Below are 7,042 nucleotides of genomic sequence, written 5' to 3' on the forward strand. Positions count from 1 at the left end.
TGTTTGTGTTGTGTTATTTTAGAGGAGCCTGGCGCTATTCTCCAGAGTTGTAGAGCACTGTGCTCTCTCTGGGAGACTCATAGGAATGCGTCTTCAAACTGCCTGCAGCTAATTTCACTGTGGGGTTGGGCTACAACTGGAGTGCTTCAGAGGGCAGGTGGATTTGTCTGCTTTAGTGTAGAGCTCTACAGATACTGGATGGACTTGCACTAGTCAGCTAGATCACTGCATAAGTCGGGCAGAGGTTCTCGCAGTAGTATAGATCATTGGAGAATGTTGTCGGAACCGCCTTAGGTCATATAAGGCACTATGGCAGACGGGAGGAAGTTCCCTCTGCTACGTGGGACCGTGGAGGATGGGCAAGGGCTCCCTCAGTCATGTGGAGTTCCCCAAAGGCAGGCAGGACTTCCCTCAGCTGCTTAGAGGGCCTTAGTAGGTAGACATGATTTCTCCTGCAGCGGAAGATGGGCTGATTTCCCCAGCTGCTTAAAGTGCCTTGGAATTAGGTTTGAGTTCCCCTGAGGCAGGAGGTGGGAGGGATTTCCCCAGATGGGTGTTACTCCACAGAGGACAGAACTCCCCAAGCTGGGTGGAGGGCAGGCATAATTGCCCTAAGCAAAGGGAAGTGGCCTGGAGGCTGGCAATGGCCTTTGAGAAGAAAAAGATGAGAAGAAAAACACATTAAACTGAGCCTGCTGACACTGGAGAGAAAGAATGAAGAGAGAAACAAATATAACAATATAGCTGAGCCCCCAACGCCTCCTCATGGGGCTGGAGGAGTTTAACCCTTCCCTGAGGAGGTGGCAAGCTGTGTCTGTGTTGAGATAAAGCCCTTGGGCCAGTGGAAGATGCCTGGCTCTGACTGAGACTGTGGCAGGGCTAAGGTTAAGCCTTAGCCGGCCTCCACAGTGATAAGCCCAAATCCTCCAGTTCCTCAAAACCTAGTTGGATCTCTACCTACTTATTTTTATGATGCTTCTTCTGTGACCACTCTGTGGAATTTCCCTCTCAGTGACTCTCCTGAGTTGATTTCTGTGGAATCCCTCTGGTGTGTGTGACTCAGTTGCCATGCTGCCAGAAGTCTCCATTTCTTTTCTTATATGCAAGATCCTGAATGGAGCTGACTCAATGGCAACTAGCAAAACTATAGGACTCCAAAGTGAAATCCTATTATATAACTAATTTGTCTTTGTCTTAGCTCAAGTGACTGAAATAAGATAGTATCAGGTAATAGAGAGACTGGAAATGTCAAACCCAGAGAGCAGGCATGGCCAGCTCAGTCCCATTGTGCAGACTGGCTACAGAGTCAAGAATGAATCAAGACTCTGAACCAGTAGTGTTCATAGCAGGTTCCTCTGGAAGTTGCATCAGGGAGTTGGATGTGCATTTGGAATGAAGAAGGTGATCTTGCTGAAGGGATGTTCTCCATCTTTATGGCAAGTGCTCCAATTACTACCCTCTTCCTTCTTCAAATTCTTGACCCATGTCATCAAGAGTAAAATAAATGATTGTTTTTAATCAATAAGTTCTATTATAGAATGGCACACAGCACTAAACCAAAACTGAAAACTCTAGATGATCAGAAAAGCATAATTTATTATTTTAAAGTAAGGAAACTGATGCTCAAAGACATGAACTCTTTATGTGGGATCGTAGTGCTCTTTGGTATATTGAAAGGACTAGATAGCGATGGAGAAAGCCTGGGCTTTCTACTCTCATAACAGTTACAGTCTCAGAAACCCACAGTAGGGTTCCTGTGAGTCAGCACTGACCTGATGGCAGTGAGTTTGGTATGGTTTATGAATAGAGATGATCAATCTAACTTATTGTTTTCGAGTCAATGCAAACACATAAGGGCGTTACATGACAGAGCAGAACTACCCCATATTCCAAGGCTATAGTGTTGACAGAAGCAGATTGCCCCATCTTTCTCCTGTGGAGCGGCAGGTGGTTCTGAAACATCAACCTTTTCATTAGCAAGCATGTACTTAACCACTGTACCACTGGGGCTCTTTGATCATCAACCAACTCAGTATTGTGCCACAAAGAAATTATGGGAGGGATACTGGATGATACAGAGGATTTAGTCATTTTTCATGAGAAGAAATCCAAAGGCCAGATAGGATGTTGTCCTGGCTTCCGGTTATTAGCAAGCCTGGGCTGTTGACAAGATAAGGCTCCCTCACCTGACCCCAAGGTCAAGTTGTCTGCCCTTTAGGATTCTAATTCTGCCATCACCTGAAGAGGAAGGGCCCAACTGCCTGCACAATTAGAATGTGCTTTTGTTTCCTTTGTTGCTTGGCAATACCCTGTGAAAGCCAGCAGCAATTCTCAAGGGGATGTAAAATGAAACATTAAAGAATGTCATTGCCATAGGCTGAACATTTAAAGGGAAATTTTCTGGGCAATGAATCCTCCTGTTAGAGTCCATAAAACTGGAAAGGGGAGGAAGCATGAGGTCTGTCTCCAGCACAGGAGGTACCTGTCCAGGAGAGAACCCTGGAACAGGCCCCTGGACTGGCCATTTGTTTCTTTAAAAGAGAACTGTCTCTATTTATGCACATAATATGGTTTAACATAAGCCGACCAACACAAACCCACTGCCAGCGAGTCCATTCTTATTTATAGCAAAGCTGCATATAATATGGCTTCTGAGGCAGTATTTTTATTGTGAAATAGGTGGGGGAGGGTATAGGTTTTAAATCTTCACAGGAGCAGACAGTTTACTCTTTCTCCTTCAGAGGGCTCCTATGTGCTTAATATAAAATAAATGAAAACAATACAATCATAGCCACAGAGGCAATCATTCTTGGTCCTGTTACCCTTCTAGAGATTACTACCACTAGAGGTAATGTAGGTGTCAGGCTGGGTTCTTTAGAGAAGCAAAACCAGTGACCCTTGCATATGTATGTAGGCAGAGATGTATATCAAGAAATTGCTCATATGGTTGTAGAAGTGGGTAAGTGCAGTCCAGTCAAAGTTCATGGGTCAGATGGAAGCTAAAGGCCTGGCTGACTCTTATAGCTGCAGGGGATTACTAACAGGACACAGGAAGATGAAACAAGAAGACCACAAGCTGGTGGATGCAGAACTAAATGAATCTGAGCTTGACCAAATGAATCCAAGGTCGACAGTCCGTTGATGTCTCCTGTGACCAGCAGGTTATATACTATGAGTTCATTAAACCAGATGTGTGATCCAGAGACAGTAGACGTCAGTTAACTTCTACACTCTGCCAATTTGTACTGTCTCCATTTTGTAGGTCAACACATTTAGTCAATGTGATGGGTAGAAGACATGGTGACTCAGAGGTTATAGGATGTTGCCCACAGCCTCCTCTTCCCCAGGAATATAGCTCCTAGGTCCATAATACGTTTTCAGGTTAGGATTTTAACTCTGAGGTCTGGGTCTAGTCATGTGACTCATAAGCATCCTTAGGCCAAGTAATTGGGGACAAAAAGAGATGCTCAGTGAGGAGCACACTGGGGAAGGGACCACAGGTAAGTTCAGGTATAAGGAGATAAGAAAATATGCATGGAGACAGGTGGAGTTATAGTTGGCAGTACTTGAATTTTACCTTTTTTTAAATTAAAAACATAATTTTCAATAGTTGAAACTAGTTCATGTACCACAAAAACATGGAAGTCAGTTTCCACTTTACTTTTCTTCCTTTATAACCACTCAGACCAGTGTTTAGGTCTGAAGGGTAAGGAATCTGGAGGGTTTGCAAGGCTTTGCTCCTTTCTTAAAAATAATTTTATTAATTAGCTAATTAAAATAAAAATAATCATTTAATTAATTAAAATTATTAATTTTTAAAATTTTATTGTGGATTATAACACATTTAAAGAAAAACATATTATACATAGTAACATATCCCATATTATGAGAACAGTGTCAGTATCCCAGTAACCCCACTCCCCCATGTATATGGCTGTTTCTTCCTCTTATTTTGTGTCCCCTTCTTTTCCCCACTCTCACCTCTTCCCTCTCCAGTGCCTTCACACCCAGGCCTCTTCATAGCCTTCAAAGTCTTTTCCTTTGGTGTGAAAACTATTTTTCTTGTTTCTTTTTGTTTTATAATAAATAATATTTATCTTTATGAGATAGACTAGCTTTGCTAGACACAATGTCTCCCAGTTTTGTCCATGTCACGATGAGCTCGACAGTCTCATTACTATTTTTCAGAGCTGCATAGTATTCTATTGCATGCAAGTGCCGGAGATTAGTTTTCCATCCCTCCACAGATAGGGTTTGGGTTTTCTCTGTGTCTTTGCTAATAGAAATTGTTGTGATAAGCATGTGTGTGTAGGTTTTGACTTTCTTTAAATAATAGAGATAATTCTAGAGATAATTCTGTATATTTCTAGAGCTAATTAGCTGTGTTTTAAAAATTAAGTACACTCGTATATTTCCATAATTATTTAAAATATTTTAAACTTACTATTTTCTGATGATCAAAGCAACATTTTCTACTCTGAAAATAAAGATAAATGTAAAGATGCCGAGAAAGGCGTACCCATCACCCCACTACCCAGACTTCCAAAACCAATGATGGTGTTTTGGCTCTCTGACTTACACGCACCTTGTTATTGTTGGACTTACCGTCAGGGACCAATCCCTGAAGAAGGATGTCATGCTTAATCACATAGAGGGTGAGTGAAAAAGAGGAAGACATTCAATGAGCTGGATTAACAGGTTAGCTACAACAATGGGCTCGGGTGTGACGATTATGAGAAGAGAGGCGGCCAGAGAAAGTCCTTTATTCTGCTGCACGTAGGGTCGCTGTAGCCTGGAACTAGTTATGTGATAGTAACCGCAGTACAGTTATGGAGGACCACTCCCTCGTGGAATTTTCCTGAATTGCAGGTAACCCAGGTCAGCCATTTATACAACGGTCAAAATGGAGAGAAGGGACCAACTGATTTACTTATTATTTTAAGACAAAATCTGGAAGATTCAGTAAAGAGAAAGGGGGATGGAGAAAAATCGGGACTTCGAATCGGAAAAGGAGCATCTAAGAGTGATGTTTAACACGTGAAAAATACCCGAGCAAACAGCTCATTATTCACCTTCCTTGCTGCTCAGCATCTCAGCTCCTAGGATTCAATCTCGCCATGTCTTCATTGGTGGAAGCGCAGGAGGTTGGAGGCAAGTTAAACTCACCTTTTTAGTGAGCGGAGAAACACGGGACTTCTACTCTGGTAAAGAGTTATAGTTTTGGAAACGCAAAGGGGCAGTTCTACCCTGCCCTATAGCACTGCTGCGCGTCGTCGGCATCCACTTGCTGGCAGTGAGTGAGTTCCTTTGATAATCAGGGAGCCGGGAGTCAAGCGGGAGGTGCCTCAGAGTCCGCTTCGACTCCTGGAGGAAACCTTATGTAAAACACGGCCTGAGCCTGCACCAGCTCATGAGCATCGATTTGTTTGAGAGCATTCATTGTTGCAGCTGCTGTGCAGTGCCTTCCAATTTAGGGGACTTATCTGTCAGCACTCTATCAGACAATATCCTGTTGTGACACATCACGTTTTCATTGCCTTTATGTGAACGAATGAAACGTTGTTTTCATTGATTTTTGAGAATAAATCAGCAGGCCTTTCTTCCTTGTGTCTTGGTCTAGAATCTGCTGAAACCTGTCTACCATGGTCTTGGAAATGTCATTTGCATAGCTTCCGGCATCATAGTAACACACAAGTCATTGCAGCAAAACAAACTGACAAACAGGTGGGGGGCACTGAAACACAAGTCCCCCAAATTTGAAAATCAGCCCCCAAACAGTTCAACCTTTTCTTTTTCTAATTGTAGTTTTTGTATCTCTAAGAGGGGAAATCAAATGGTAAAAAGGAAATAAAGTCAAACAAAAGGTCAACTAAAACCTTTATCTCTGAAACTCTGACTTACAGAAAACTGGCAAAGTGGCTGGGAATAGAGTCTGGAAACCAAGGACTCTGGGATTGGGCTTTAATTTCACGTACCAAATAAATGGAATCCAGGATGTGGCATAATTCTTTTCTGTTTAAAGCATGCTCAAAAGGCTTCTTATTTAATTATGGTAGTTGCCATGGCAGGCAAACGGCTCAGGCATTGTCTCGGCAGCCCTCTGTCAAGGAGGTTTACACTAGGCTGCTCCCCCTCTCCCCGGGAGGTTGACTGGGCCATGCAGGGACTCCTGACCTTGTTAAGTTTGAGGGGCTCCTTAAATGTCAAAACATTTCTGTTTTCTCCACAGATGGCACTTGTGCTTCTAGCAACCCTTTGTAATTTTGTTGTCGTTGTTCATTAGCATAGTAGCTTCTTTCCTTTTTATTTTCATAGCAGTCTCGATATATATATATATATATATATATATATATATATATATATATATATATATATATATATATATATATCCATATAAACGTACCAATACCATCCATTCTGTTTCCTTTTTTGGGGGGGTTAATCACCCTTAACAGAAAATGAGTTATTACCCTTAAACAGTATCTTGCTGTCTCTTCCTCTCATTTACCCCTCGTAACCACTAAGGAAGTCTGGTTCTAGAAGCTTGAGGCTTTGGAGATCCATATAGGTGGGCTATACGTATATATAGACATGTAGGATGTTCTTCCACAGCCACAATGTTGTCAAGGTCAGGTCCACCCAGGCGTCAGCACTTATCCAGATGTCATTTCTCTTTCTGGTTGAGTACTATTCCATTGGATGTATGTACAGCCACAGCAGCATTGTACGAGGGAAAACTATAAACTAGTGCAGGGTGTGTGTGTGTGTGTGTGTGTGTGTGTGTGTGTGTGAGAGAGAGAGAGAGAGAGAGAGAGAGAGAGAGAGAGAGAGAGACAGAGAGAGAGAGAGAGAGAGAACGAGAATGAGAACTTGTGCTCTTGCTCAGACTGGCTGCACCGATTCCTGGAGCTCTTTGGCTGCTGTGTCTGTCTCTACTAGACCATCCCTGTGTTGGTGTACAGGCTTTACTCTGGTTTCAGCCTAAGTCGGTGTGCTCACGGGCACATCCCTCTGAGTGCTGAAAAAGTACACAAGAAAAGGA

General features: G+C 42.7%; 1 non-coding gene across 1 annotated transcript; it reads right to left on the bottom strand.

Annotated features, from left to right (window-relative positions):
- Window positions 1-3,604: 3,604 nt before the first annotated feature.
- Window positions 3,605-3,724, bottom strand: LOC142447708 (small nucleolar RNA SNORA61). The gene has a single exon (XR_012784368.1). It is a non-coding gene; the product is annotated as a small nucleolar RNA SNORA61 (small nucleolar RNA).
- Window positions 3,725-7,042: the final 3,318 nt, after the last annotated feature.

Source organism: Tenrec ecaudatus, chromosome 4 (assembly GCF_050624435.1).
Source record: "Tenrec ecaudatus isolate mTenEca1 chromosome 4, mTenEca1.hap1, whole genome shotgun sequence".
Classification (NCBI taxonomy): domain Eukaryota; kingdom Metazoa; phylum Chordata; class Mammalia; order Afrosoricida; family Tenrecidae; genus Tenrec; species Tenrec ecaudatus.